General features: G+C 44.8%; 1 protein-coding gene across 2 annotated transcripts in view; it reads right to left on the bottom strand.

The window, feature by feature from the left end:
- The window catches only part of SMAD1 (SMAD family member 1), a 258254-nt gene that overhangs the window by 221399 nt on the left and 23042 nt on the right, over positions 1-13813 (bottom strand). Inside the window, exon 1 of one of the 2 annotated variants that reach the window (XM_078676884.1) lies at positions 8327-8460. The exons of the other annotated variant lie outside the window; for it this stretch is intronic. The gene's annotated coding sequence lies outside the window, so the exon portion shown is untranslated. Of the gene's footprint in view, positions 1-8326; positions 8461-13813 lie in introns of those variants that run through there. 2 annotated transcript variants of the gene reach the window in all.

Genomic DNA, 13813 nt, shown 5'->3' with positions numbered 1-13813 from the left:
GTGCATTGGCGTAGAGTGGTGTAGAGTAGAAAAGAACCTCCACCCTCAAAATCCAGCAAGATTGTCAGATAAATCACCAAGCTCTGGTAGTTGAATGAACAGCATATGTGACAAGATAGGAACAAGATTTAGAGACCTGTTTACAGAAAGGAGAGCTTGTGGAAGAATACAAGGAGTGGAAGTGCAAAAAAGGCTCAACTCCTTGGGAGGGACAAACTCGCACTGGATAGCCTCAAACATAGCCAGCAAATAGAAAGCAAGAATATGTGAGTTACAAACCACAAAGCCAATTGAAAGCAATGGGCGGAATGCACCCCCAAGGAAGCTTTCGGAATGTTCCCAAGGTGTCTTTACCAAACCAGACAGCTGCACTGTCTGGTAGGCTTCGAACTAAAAATAAATAGATAAATAAATAATACACTGGCTTGCCAAAGCCAGACCTATGTGTCTTTGCAAGCACTTGCTTTATTTAAGATTTATCCCAGTTGAGCGCTTTGTCTTAAGTTGGGTTCTTAACCAGTGGCCTTTCCACTAATTCTTGGGTTTACGGGCAGGAAAAAATGGAAGATGCCTGTCAGTGTAGCTGCAAATTCACGTTCATTAATACAGCGGAGGATAAAAACTAGCATTGGCAAAATAAATTGGTGTAGTCTATGCAAGAGCTATTGGCTTTGCTAATATGTTTTAGCCACCTTATAAACTAGCATGGCTGCTGTTCAGCATGGCTAACAGTGGCGTAAATTAGAGTGGCATGGATTAGAGTGGAGTGTTATGGAGTGGCGTAGAGTGGTGCAGAGTTGCACAGAGTGTTGTACAGTTCAGTGGCGTGGTGGTGGGGTGTTGTGGTGGGAGGAGAGTGTTGTGGAGTGGCAGTGTCGAAGAGTGGAGTGGCAAGAGTGTCGTAGAGTGGAGTGGCAAGAGTATTAAGTCAGAATGTCACGTTACAAAGTGTTGTAGAGTGGGGCAATGCAGATTGGCGTAGAGTGAAGTTGCATAGAGTGTAGTAGAGTGGAACGGCATAGAGTGTCCGAGTGATGTGGCAGAGTGTCATAGTGGATTGTCAGAGTGGATTAGTGGAGAAGTGTGTCATAGACATGCACATCACTTGAACATAAATGGAGACTTACAAAATCTCAAGACGCCAGATTGTTATATAAGAAAGAACTCGCACTATATAATAAAGCCATTAGGAAAGCAAAGATGGAATACTTTTCTTGCAGAATAACAGAAAATAAAAACTCGTCCAAAGAACTTTTTAAAATAGTCAAAGAACTATGCAGTCCCACAAGCCTCTCATTGAATTTGACTCCCTCACAAGCAGGCTGCGATAAAATGAATGACTTTTTCTGTGAGAAAATAGATACAATTTATTCCTCATTTTCCCACATTAAATCGGAATGTTTAGAGGCCCACGAGTCATCCATCCCTCAGATTAGTTGCTCCAGCTTTGGCCCATTCTCAGAGGAAGAAGTGGGCAAAGTCATGCTTGAAATAAAATCTGGCTCCCCGTTGGACCCATGTCCACATCATATTTTTTCGCAGCTAGCCCCACGAATATGCCCAGCAGTAACACAAGCATTGAACCATTCGCTGGAGTCTGTGAATTCCCAACTAACTGGAAAAACGCCATAGTTACCCCACCACTAAAAAAAGCAGGCTCAGACATCAATAATCCTGCTAACTACAGACCCATATCTCAACTACCCTATCTATCTAAAGTTTTAGAAAAACTGGTTAACAGGCAATTGTCCAGTTTTCTTGAAACTAACAACTTATTAGATATCTCACAAACGGGTTTCAGGGTCAATAACAGCACGGAGACTACACTCTTGTCCATGCTGGATAACATCAGGATGCAGGTAGATCGGGGGAAAACAGTCACCCTAATATTATTAGATCTCTCGGCGGCCTTTGATACCGTACCACACAATCTGCTATTAAGATCTCTTGCAGCAAAAGGTATCCGGGACAGAGCATTGGGGTGGTTGCAATCATTTTTGTTGGACAGAACACAATCAGTGCGCATGGGTAACTTTTCTTCCCCACACTGGAACATCAAATATGGGGTCCCACAGGGGGCCTCACCGAGCCCAACGTTTTTTAACGTGTTTGTGTCCTCCCTGGCAGCGATAGGAAGAAAGTGGGGTGTCGAAATCTGTTCTTACGCAGATGACACCAAGCTAACTGTTATGCTGGATGAGAATGATGACCCCAAGGACAGGTTACTAAACTGTCTCACCGAACTGTCTGACTGGATGTATAGCCATTGTCTAAAACTGAACCCAGACAAATCAGAGATATTGCTGTTCGGTGGACATACTCAACTGTGGAATAACAGCTGGTGGCCAGCGTCCCTGGGCACCCCCCCAATTCCGACTCTGGCAGCAAGGAATCTGGGAGTAACGATCGATACCACCCTGTCTATGAAATCGCACGTGTCAACAATATGCGGCAAAGGCTTTGCCTTGTTGAAGATGCTTAGAAGAGTCTTCCCCTGGATTCCCTTATAGTGTAGAAGGATCCTGGTTCAGTCACTTCTGATCAGCAGGCTGGACTATGGAAACTCTCCGTTTGTAGGTATGGCAGACTACCTCTTTACCAAACTACAAATAGTGCAGAACGCGGCGGCCAAGGCAACCTGTAAGAAAAGAAAATTTGACTCAGCCAAGAGCTGCTTAAGAGAGCTCCATTGGCTGCCAATGAGGCAGAGAGCAACCTTTAAAATGCTGTGTATAACACACACAACACAGGCCCAATTATCCTAAGAAATAGGATTCAGTTTTATGCACCAACTAGAAATCTCCACTCTCAATCCACAGCAAGAGCAAGAACTACTCGAGTGAAGAGAGCCAGGATGGGAGAGCGAGCCTTCTCCCACATAGCCACAACCAAATGGAATGAGTTGCCTGTGGCTCTCAGACTTATGGACTGCCACCTATCATTTAGGAAACAATTGAAAACCTTCCTTTTCCCTAAAACAGACTAAAATGGTAGGACTTAGGCCAACTCACCACTCATTATAGCTACCGCAGCGCCGTGATATCCTACTTAGGATGATTGTTAGCCCTTTATAAGAAAAAATAACATAACAGAGTGGAGTAAAGGGGCATGGAGTGGCGTAAATGGAGCTAGCTGCATAGAGGATCGCAGATTCTTGCAGCGTAGTATGGTGGCATAGAGTGTTGTGGGGAGGCAAAAGAATGGAGTACGGTGTAATTGAGTGGAGTAGAGCGGTGGAGTGTAGTGGAGTGTCGTCGAGTAGAGAGGCCTAGAGTGAAGTGGTGTAAAGTACAGGGTAGATTGGTGTAGATTGCAGGGGCACAGAGTGCATTGGTTTTGAGTAAAGTGGTGTAGAGCACATTGGCAGAGTGCAGTGATGTACAGTAGAGTGGAATACAGTGTTGCATCTTAGAGTGCAGTGGCGCAGGGTGCAGTAAATGTGATGCAGAGTGGCGTAGAGAGTAGGGGCATAGAGTGACGTAGAGTGCAGTGTTGTAGAGTGGCCAAGACTGGAGTGGCCTAGACTGGAGTGGCGAAGAGTGCAGTGGTGCATAGTGGAGTAGCGTGGTGCAGATTAGAGTGGACTAAAGTGCAGTGGCATAGAGTGGTACAGAGAAGTGTGTCGTAGAGTGCAATGGTGTAGAGTGGCATAGAGTACAGTAGTGCAGAGTGGAATAGATTGCAGTGGCGTAGAGTAAAATGGTGTAGAGTTGCACACAGAGTATTGTAAAGTATTTGGTGGTGCGGTGATGCAGAGAAGATTGGCAGAGTGCAGTGGCATAGAAGGCATTGGTTTTGAGTAAAGTGGTGTAGAGACTCCATTGGCATAGAGTGCATTGGGACTGAGACCAACGGGACAGTGTAGATTGCAGTGGATGGAGTAGATTGTTTCAGAGTAGAGTATAGTAGTGTAGAGTGATGTGGTGCAGAGTACAGCGCAGAGGCATAGAGTGCATTGGTTTTGAGTAAAGTGGTGTATAGTGCATTGGCTTGGAACAGTGGCACACAGCAGTGGTTAGAGTGAAGTGGTGCAGTGTAGATTGCAGTGAAAGTAGTGCACAGTGGAGTGGTGCAGGGTACAGTGCAGTCGCGTAGAGTGCAGTATAGATTAGAGTGGCAAACAGTGCACTGTGAAGTGGTACACAGCACAGTGGATTGGCGTAGAGAGCAGTGGCATAGAGTGCATTGTTGCAGTGTAGCGTGGCACAGAGTGGAGTGGTGCAGAGTAGAGTGGCCTAGGCTGCAGTTGCGAACAGTGCAAAGAGTGCAGTGGCGAAGAGTGCAGTGGCGAAGAGCAGAGAGGGGTGCACGAGCATAAAGTAGAGTGGTGATAATTAGAGAGTCACAGAATGAGGTGGCATAGAGTGGAGTGGTGCAGAGTAGAATGCAGTGGCATAGAGTGGGGTGGGGAGAAAGATTATGCATGCTGTAGTAGCGCACTGCAATTACAGCCACATCTTCAATTGAAATGACCATTACATTTGCACAGACATACAGTTTTACTAATAAAACAACACATTGCACAAATAATGATGGAACTGTCATCGCCTATTGTATTTTTTCATTCCCATATTTAAATATTTGTTTCCACCACACTTCAGAATTACCACAAAATGGGATTCATTTGTGCTTCCCTAATTCTGATGTATTCTGAAATATCTGCAGTTTATTTACAGACATTTACATTTTGCTGTGTGCTAGAAAGAAATAACGCTGTACAGCCTTCTGTCCAGCACAACCCCAGTGGCTAGTATGAATATCACATAAATCCTCTCAATTTGAAGTCAGAAAAAAAAAGTATGTACCAAGCTCCCTTGGAAGATAGAGTCTGGTAGTTGATCTCCGTCTTTGAATGCACAGAAAATATGACAAGATCAGTAGCGGCTGCTACTGGACCCAGGTGGTAGAGCGGGTGGGGTAAGGAAAGAAGGGAGGCGGGAGAGACGATGAAAAAACCCCAAAAAACACTTAATTGTAACGGCCGGCGCCGCCTCTCTTGCGTCGCGATACAAAAGGGGATGATGGACGGAGCGTTTGAGCAAATAAAACACTCACCCCAGTCAACTGATCTGGGTTTAATCCATCACTTTAGCCCACTCAGCCACCCAATTTCAGACATGGCTATATGCAAATCAGTCTGACCCTGTGCCTCATGGGAACAGTCCAGCCCGAACTGCCAAGCCATGTCTTCCATGGACCGGAAACAAGCATCCTGGGACAGGTGGCAGAGTGGGCTAAAGAACGGTGATGGATCAAACCCAGATCTTTTGACTGGGTGTGAGTGTTTGATTGGTTCAGATGCTCCGCCCATCACCACCCACTTTTGTACCGCTTTGGCTGCCATAAGTGTGGCAGGGTATGCTCAGACGTGAGTCCCTTGCTCACTTTGCCACTGGATTCAAGCAAGCCGGGCTGAAGACGGCTGTAATGCCAGAAACCGATCCTCGGAAGCTTGTTTCCGGTCCAGGGAAGGCATGGCATGGCAGTTTGGGCTGGACTGTTCCCATGAGGCACAGGGTCAGACTGATTTGCATATAGCCATGTCTGAACTGGGGTGGCAGAGTGGGCTAAAGAACGGTGATGGATCAAACCCAGATCTTTTGACTGGGTGTGAGTGTTTGATTGGTTCAGATGCTCCGTCCATCACCACCCCCTTTTGTACCAAACCTGTTCCTGCGGCAGTAGCTTTGATGAAGCAAGACCACAGCAGCAGTCTTAATCGTGAAATGGACGTGGGTCAGCACAGCATGCCTGCGTGGTGGATTATTGCTCAGGTAGTTGTAGCTTCTTAGTCCATACGCACAGAGGTACTTGTTTATAGCCGCTGCAGCCCTCTGGTGCCAGATCTGAAGTGGGCATTCACCTTCAGGAGTTGCAGTCTCCAGGCAAGATCAGGGGTTCCATGCGCGTGAAGCTAGTTATGTCAAACAGCGGAACCAGTTTTTCCAGGCATTTGGCATGGGTGCTGGATGACAAAATTTGGTTTTCAGCGGATTGGCTTGGCGCAAGTTTGCAACATCAACCAATGATGAGATTGGGGATGCCCTTAATGCATAGCTCAGCTCCTGGCTTCGCTTCCAATGGTATCCAGTTTCATTTGGGTGTTCCTCACACCTTGAACATGGTGGAGTTCTCTCCCTGAACAGTTACCTCTTCTGCAGGGCCAGGCTCTAGCCTTATCGCTCTGAACTCTAAACTTCAGGCAGACACTATGCACATCCAGTGATTTGCAGACTTTAGGCGATGTCCCCTCACATATGGGAATATGGCTGTCATGCACTCATACAGCAGCTCTTCGAGCACTCTCCAAACCACTACCTTACTTGCTTAAGAAGAAGGTGAAACTGGAAAAAGAAGTGCAGTGGCTTTGGTATGTTTTCTATACTCATTTTCCAGACAGGGGATGAGGATTCATGGTTTAAAGCTTTGGAGCAAGTTTAAATATTTCTCTTTCACATGTATTTAGTTTTCTGTCCAACTTGCAGACATAACGTTTGTGCAAGATGGTGTTTTCACAGCAAGCAGCAGTAATGCTTGCTCCAAGCAGGAATATCCCAAAACAAGGGCACAATGATGTGTGAGATCTCTGCACATGGTGGTCATCTGCCTTCCTAAAGCTGGGACAGACAAAATGAAAGGCACTGCACTGTCTAAAAACGTCCTCACTTTTAAAAACAGAAAATACTAGTCCATCCTTTACCCCTACCAACTACCAAATGGCAGGGCTCAGAAAAGAACTAATAAGCAGCACTTTACTAACACAACCTCATTTCTAAGAATAACTCAGTCTCCATCCTCCATTAATTCAAAGTCTTCACCCACAGGATGCAGTCAATATTGTTCCACTGAGTGGGGTAGCAGTATCCACCCTTCATTTTGTATCATGCTAAACTAGAGGCCATCAAAACTTTAATCCCACTTTCCCATTACTCAGGCTATCACCATACAGAGTTTTTCTATTGCAAATGTGCTACACGTCCATTGCACATACATTCACTCGACACCTAAATATACATTCACTCGACACATAAATGGGGTGTCAGTGCAAGGGCCTGGAGCTTTACTCTCCAATGATAAAGAAAAAAAACTGAGCGGTCAAGACTAAGGATTCATAAAACTCAGTACACTGCCACTACAGTCTTATATGACTAACCCAGCACATGTACTGTAGTCTCATGTCAGTTACGAGGACAGGCTTGGTGTGGCCCTCCGGGTCACAGAATAAATAAGTTCTGGAACTTATGTTACCATGGAATGGCCTAGGCACCCGCACTCTTTTAGCATGTTGTAGGGCCAAACAAACAGTCAGGATACAAGTTTAACATGCAGTCAGCACTCAGCGCATGGGCACGTGCCAACTGGTGGACATCCCCATCCCAACAGCAAAACACACATATTTGCCACCTTAGTGCCAAACTCAACAACCTTCCTAGTAATAGCTGGCTTCTGATCCAATATCACTTCCAGCTGGTGGAAGAAGAGGGCTCAATGTGTGCTACTTGTCTTAAAGGTGCTCCCCTCCAACCAAAGATCTTGCCTGTAAACAGGCAGTTTTGAGACATTGGTGCTAATCTCATTTTAGCACGTTGAAACGTTCCATCATTCAAGACTAACTCTTACTGCTCTCCCTCTTGAACCTAAACTCTGTCGTGTTCTGGGGTAAGTCCTATCTGAATTCCCTAAATACACTGGGAGAAACAAGCATAAAGAGGGAGCACCTCTGCTATCCAGTTGCATTGCAATAGTAACACAGGTGCGGGAACAAACAATACCTACTGCAGACACTGCCCAGTAACCACTGACCGCACCAGGACACAGAAAAAAAGAGGAAAAACAGACACACACACATTCCCGAATTTGAGATTTTATGGGGAAGTCTGCACGAACTTCAATCTCAAAGGCAAAAACATACAGTTCGTGAAACAAAGAGTGTTTAGCTTTCCAAGTGTAGGTTTCCTTAAACAGGAGAAAAGTTAGAGGAAGCGTAAACGACATGCCGACGTTTGAGCAGAGATCCTGCTGAACACACAGTTCAGAGCTCAAGAGCAAACTTTAAAGTTGGACACAAAAATAAAGTGCAAAACTAACGTTTGCAAGAAAAGTAAATGACTTTCAAGAGAAAAGGCAGAGTTCACGATAAACACAGTGGAGCTCACAAGAGAGACAATTCAGTGTAATACAGAGGTTACGATAGCAGAGAACAAATCTGGTACGAGTTCAAGTCTGCTGGGGGAGAGGGTTGGAGAATGGCACGTGGGTTGCGAGGTGCGTCATTGGTGTCTGTAGGAGGATAAGGGGAGAGACTTCTGTTAAGAAGGTAACAGACCAGTTCTGATGAAACCTCTTCTTCATTCACGGCCTCCACTGTGCCAACAGGAACGCAGGACACTTCAGTACATCGCCCTCTTCAAGATCAGTCTCACACACTGAACATTCTAAGGCTGCCTTCAGGGGTAAGGGACGTTCCACGAAGGGAAGAAAGGAAGGGGTGGAGGAAGATACCAAGTACAGGATAATATTCAATAGTACTCGAAGTCAGCAACAAAAGCTTTGGGTTGAGGCACACAGCACGGTTTGGGAACAAAATACCAGTCAGGTTTTGAACATTAATGACACAATAGTAGGTTGGCGAAGCGGAAGCAACGACAGTTAAGAGGGGAGAGTTGTCAACAGCGAAGAACTGCGCCTGGCAGTGAGAAGCAGATTACTCCATAGACAAAATGCAGCACTACTCTGTAACTGAGTACGAGGGGGCAATGCTTTATAGTGAAAAGATTCAGCTGCTATGGTGAGCGAACTTGTGCAACTGAGCTGCTGGAGTGTGTGCTAATATTATAAGAACCAAAGGGTGGAGAGGCCTAGTTAAACGCGCCCTCGTTAAAATCACTCCATTATCTCATTCCGCACAGAGACTATTCCCTTTCCTGACTTTCTAACCCTTCTTCAGAAAACAGGTGTTGTTTACAACAAAAGCAAACATCTGTGTGGGTGTGCATCGCCACACAAAGGCAGGATAGCGAGCGCTCTTCCTATATTTAGACCCGTGCCTGCCCAGCTCTAATTGCATAATTTAATCGCAGCCCTCTGCAGAGGAAACGCATCTATATTCATCACAGGCACCAAAGGAAACATCTTTACAAGTGATATCCTTTTGGAAACCAACACACGGTCCCACGCCACTTTACCGATTGTTGAACTCCTCCTTTGGGAAGGGCATGGAATTTAATTTCTTTTTATCACTTGAAAAATCATTTCCTCCCAATTCAGCAGAGCAGCGCGGGAGGAGCTTCCGCTGCAGGTGAGCCAAATAAAGCTGCTAGTTTTTCGTGAGGGAGGAAAGGATGAAATACAAAATGGATGCCAACCACAAAGGGAAATCTCCGCACCCTCCCCTCTCAAACCTGCCACCAACAACTAAGTGAAAGACAGAAGCAGTGCAACTGCTTCACTACCTCTTAAAAGTGTTACCTTCACTCGGTGATATTACTTTTTAAAAAGTTATTCCTTTTTGAAGACAAAAGAATATACTGATGTCCCCTGTTTGTTTACGGGACTTATTCTGCAGGCCGACAGGAGTGAAACGTAGGTTATTTCGATTCGTGTCACTGCCCTAGTGCAATCGACAATTAACACATGGTTCCCAGCATTAGAAAAAAAACATACGCCTTCAATGCTCTGCTAGCTATTAGGATTGTTTCATCCAAATCCCGTTTTTTCAGCAATATTCACATTTTCAGGTACACTTGTGTTACCAATACTAGGTCATGCAGTCGATATTTTAGAATATGTGTTGACAAAAGATTCAAAGTTGATCCCCTCCCACATACTGGAAAGTGTTTTCTGCAGCTGTAAATGAAGCAAATGGGTCACCATAAACTTGCTATTTAGGTAACAGACTACACCGATGGACCGACGGAAACTTTCTGCGAAATCAGATACTAATATTTGCCAGAAATAATATATTCCTGTTACAGCATTATCACAGAATCACTATGGTCATAAACCCAACTTTGAGTCAGGCGGTGGGGAATATCGCTCCAAACGGGTGGGCAGGTTGCAGGGCCCAACTCTGGAGTGAGACCTTCTCTTTTTTAGCCCAAAACAACGGTTTGCCTCCAGTGAAGATATTTCCACTTCAAGCGCAGTAGTACCCTCAAAAACAGGTCAACCCGTCACTGCAAAAGACCGGATAATCAAAGCAGCATTTTTTTAGGATGCAGAACCTAGAGCATTTTGACACGTACACCGGTGCATTATGTGAAAAGGATTGGCCAACCACAGAAGAAGTGCCAGTCATGAGGACTTGGAGCCCCTCATAGGAGGGATTACTTAAATTTCACAGGACACCGTCTTCCTCTAAGCAAACGAAAAGCCAGATATTTTTCTCTTAGCCATGAGCAATAACTTCCTAAAATTAATGTGAGGAGTGTCTGCATCCTTGTTCGTCACTTCCTCTCCCATTAGGGTATTCCTGTTCCAAAAGTTCTTGCACCTCCAGGGCGTCCCTCCTCGCACCAGTGCTGTCACCTGATAGACGGCGCAAAGCAATGGGCTTTAAATCATACGTCTGTCTCTCAGCAGAGTATAAATCTAAAGCTGGGCAAACCAATAGTCCTTTCATGCCAACAGGTAATCCAATGCCATTTACTTAAACTCTCAGCTGTGAATCATGTTAACAGGGATTAAGTCACACAGGCTCTTCTTTCAAATGTGAACTTCTGTTTGAAAGTTTTAGCCTCTGTTTTCGGACAGGTGTAACCCACCGGGCAGGTAGATCGAGATCAGCTCCTAAAGAACTCCACTGTCTCGCCTTTCCCGTAGCAAACTCAGCTTGTTAAGGTTGGCCAAAACGCAAGAAGAGTAAAAGTTGCAAGAAATTCTTATAAATATTTCCACACTACCCATACTCGCATCAATCGTGCACCAAGCTCTAACAAAATAACTTGCTTTCCTGCCTTGCTATTGCATAGTAACTTTAGATATAAAAAGGTTTGTATCTGTCCTAAAAGGGACGAGAATTAACAAATGCGCTTTCAAAAATATGAGTTACTTCACTCTGCCACTAACAAAAAGACCACGTCGAACCAAAGTGTTCCGCTCTACATTATACTGAAGCTCCATGTTCCGCAGGCATCCCTAAAAGGGCACTCTGTCTCCATACTTCAAGCAGACACCACTATCCTAATAGTTTCCAAGTCAGCTGGTATGTGTGTAGTAGCCTGGGGCCATACAAAGGGCCACAGATAAAACTAATAAGGCCACCTATAACGGGCAATCAAAGATTGCGTGCGTGCACGTGGGAAGTAAATAAAAAAATCATCAAATATACAAAGAAGTTTAAAGATGCTAAACAGAATGTGAATGAAACATTACAATGGTCTGTGGAAGAGGTGGAGGTCTTTGGACTGTCTTCTGCAGTCTTTCAGTTTGACACTTGCACTCTCTTTCCTCATATCTTTCTGAAACACACCATCTACATATCTCACACCTCATTTATTTCCTTATCAGCGCCCTATTCACTCTCTCCTTCATGTACTTCCTAGCATCTCCTTTACTTCAGCACCCCTGACGCAACGCACCCATACACCTCCAAACACTGCATTTTCTTGAACGTTTGCCAAGTCAATATGTTAACTGACACCCAAGTACTTCCTTCACACACTTTCACAGTTTCAATTGGCACTTCTGATCAGTGATTTCTGTGCTCAGCCAATGTGAAAAATTCAAATTTGGGTTGGACTGAAATCCCCAGCTGTCAATCATAACCTATTCTAAACACCCACCCACAAACTGAACTCACACCGACACAAAGAGGTGACTCTTTACAGCACCCACTATACATGATTAATTAGTTGCCTGAAAAAAAACTGTACAAACACACCATCCTGGAAACAGCAAATACTCTTAGGGAATACAATAATAAGTAAAACGTCAAATGAAAATAGAAACAATATCGCCGTTTGCAGTTTAAGAGGGCAGGGTCTTTTTTAGGTCAAAGCCTACTAGACAGAACAACTGTCTGGTTTGCTAAAGACATCTTAGGGGCATTCGGAAAGCTTCACTGGGAATGCATTTTGCCCGTTGCTTACCATTGGCTTTGTGGTTTGTAACTCATATTTTTTGGCTGTTTGTTGGCCGTATTTATTTTAGGCTGTCCAGGGTGAATTTGTCCCTCCCAAGGAGCAAAGCCTTTTCACACCAACACCCTTGCATTTTTTCATGAGTGCTCCTTTCTGTAAACAGGTTTGTAAATCTTGTTCATATTTTGTTACATTTGCTGTGCATTCAAAAACAGAGGTCAAATGTCAGGCTCGGTCTTCCGAGAGAGCTTGGTGTTTACTTTTCTTTCTCAGACTACAAAGTGAGGGGACTTATGTGACAACCTTGCTGGATACTGGGAGTAGGAGGGGGTTTTTCTCTAGCACACACCACCATTTAAATGGACTGCACAAGTATTTAAGAATATATCAGACTTATGAACACACAAATGAAGTACATTTTCTGTTAATTCTGAAGTGTGTTGGAAGCATATTTTAATATGGTCAAAACACTAGATGAAGCTATTTCTACACATTATCGTTTGTGCATTGTATAGTTTTATTAGTAAAACTGTATGTCTGTACAAATGTAATGGTCATTTCAACTGAAAAAAGTGTTGTCTGTAATGGCAGAGTGCTACCACACCATGCATATTTCAGTCTACACCACTGCACTTTACTCTGCATCACTCCACTGCACTCCACGCCACGCCACTCTGCGCCCCTCCACTCTATGCACCTTAATACTACGCCTCTGTACTCTGCTCTACACCACTGCACTCTTCGCCACTGCACTCTACACCACTCATGTGAAGGCCACTCCAATCTACTCTGCACAACTCCACTCTACACCGCTCTAAAACATTGTACTCTACACGCCACTGCACTGTATCCTACACCACTCCGCACCATATCACTCTACTCTGATACAAACTAGTCTACACCACTGAACTCTACACCACTCTGCAGTACTGAATTCAACACTACTGCACATCCTGCATTGTACAACACTCTACAACACTGCAGTCTATGCCACTGAACTGTATGCCACTTTACACTACTGAATTCAATGCCAATACACCCTACACCACTGCACGCTACGCCACTCTGCATCATTCCACTCTATGCCACTACATTCTGCAGCAATCCACTGTAAGCCACTGCACTGTACAACACTATGTTCTACTCTGCATCACTCTAAGCCACTCCTCAGCTACTCCACTCTACTATGCAACACTCTATCCTATGACACTGCATTGCACGCACGGAATTCTACATTGCGGTACTCTACAGCACTATATTCTGCAATGCTATATGCCAATCCGCTCAACACTAGTGCACTGTACTCTACGCCACTCTACTCTATGCCGCTCAACACAACACTCTATGCCACTCCACTCTGCAACACTACTCTACGCTATTCCACTCGGACACTCCATGCCACTCTCCTCTACGCCACTAACTTTTCAGCCATGCTGAACAGCTGTGAAACAGGTGTACAGCATGGCTAACACAGATTGGCAAAGCCAATAGCTATTGCATAGCCGAGACCTATTGGCTTTGCCAAATGCTTGTTTGCTGGCTTCAGCAGTCGCCGGTGGCGAGACATAAGGGAAGGGGGCAGGATAGATGGGGCCTCTCTTACCAAAGCCACTACCAAGTGGGGCCATCATCCAAAGATTAATTAAAATATTTGTGTGCTGCAGTAAATCTAACTAAACCCCTGGTTCACTGGAAAGAAGAGCCAAGGCAACAGTGATTTGTTTAGGAGAAGT

Source organism: Lissotriton helveticus, chromosome 2_1 (genome assembly GCF_964261635.1).
Source record: "Lissotriton helveticus chromosome 2_1, aLisHel1.1, whole genome shotgun sequence".
Classification (NCBI taxonomy): domain Eukaryota; kingdom Metazoa; phylum Chordata; class Amphibia; order Caudata; family Salamandridae; genus Lissotriton; species Lissotriton helveticus.
The sequence above is the reverse complement of the archived record's forward strand: the minus strand, read 5'-3'. Positions and strand labels throughout refer to the sequence as shown.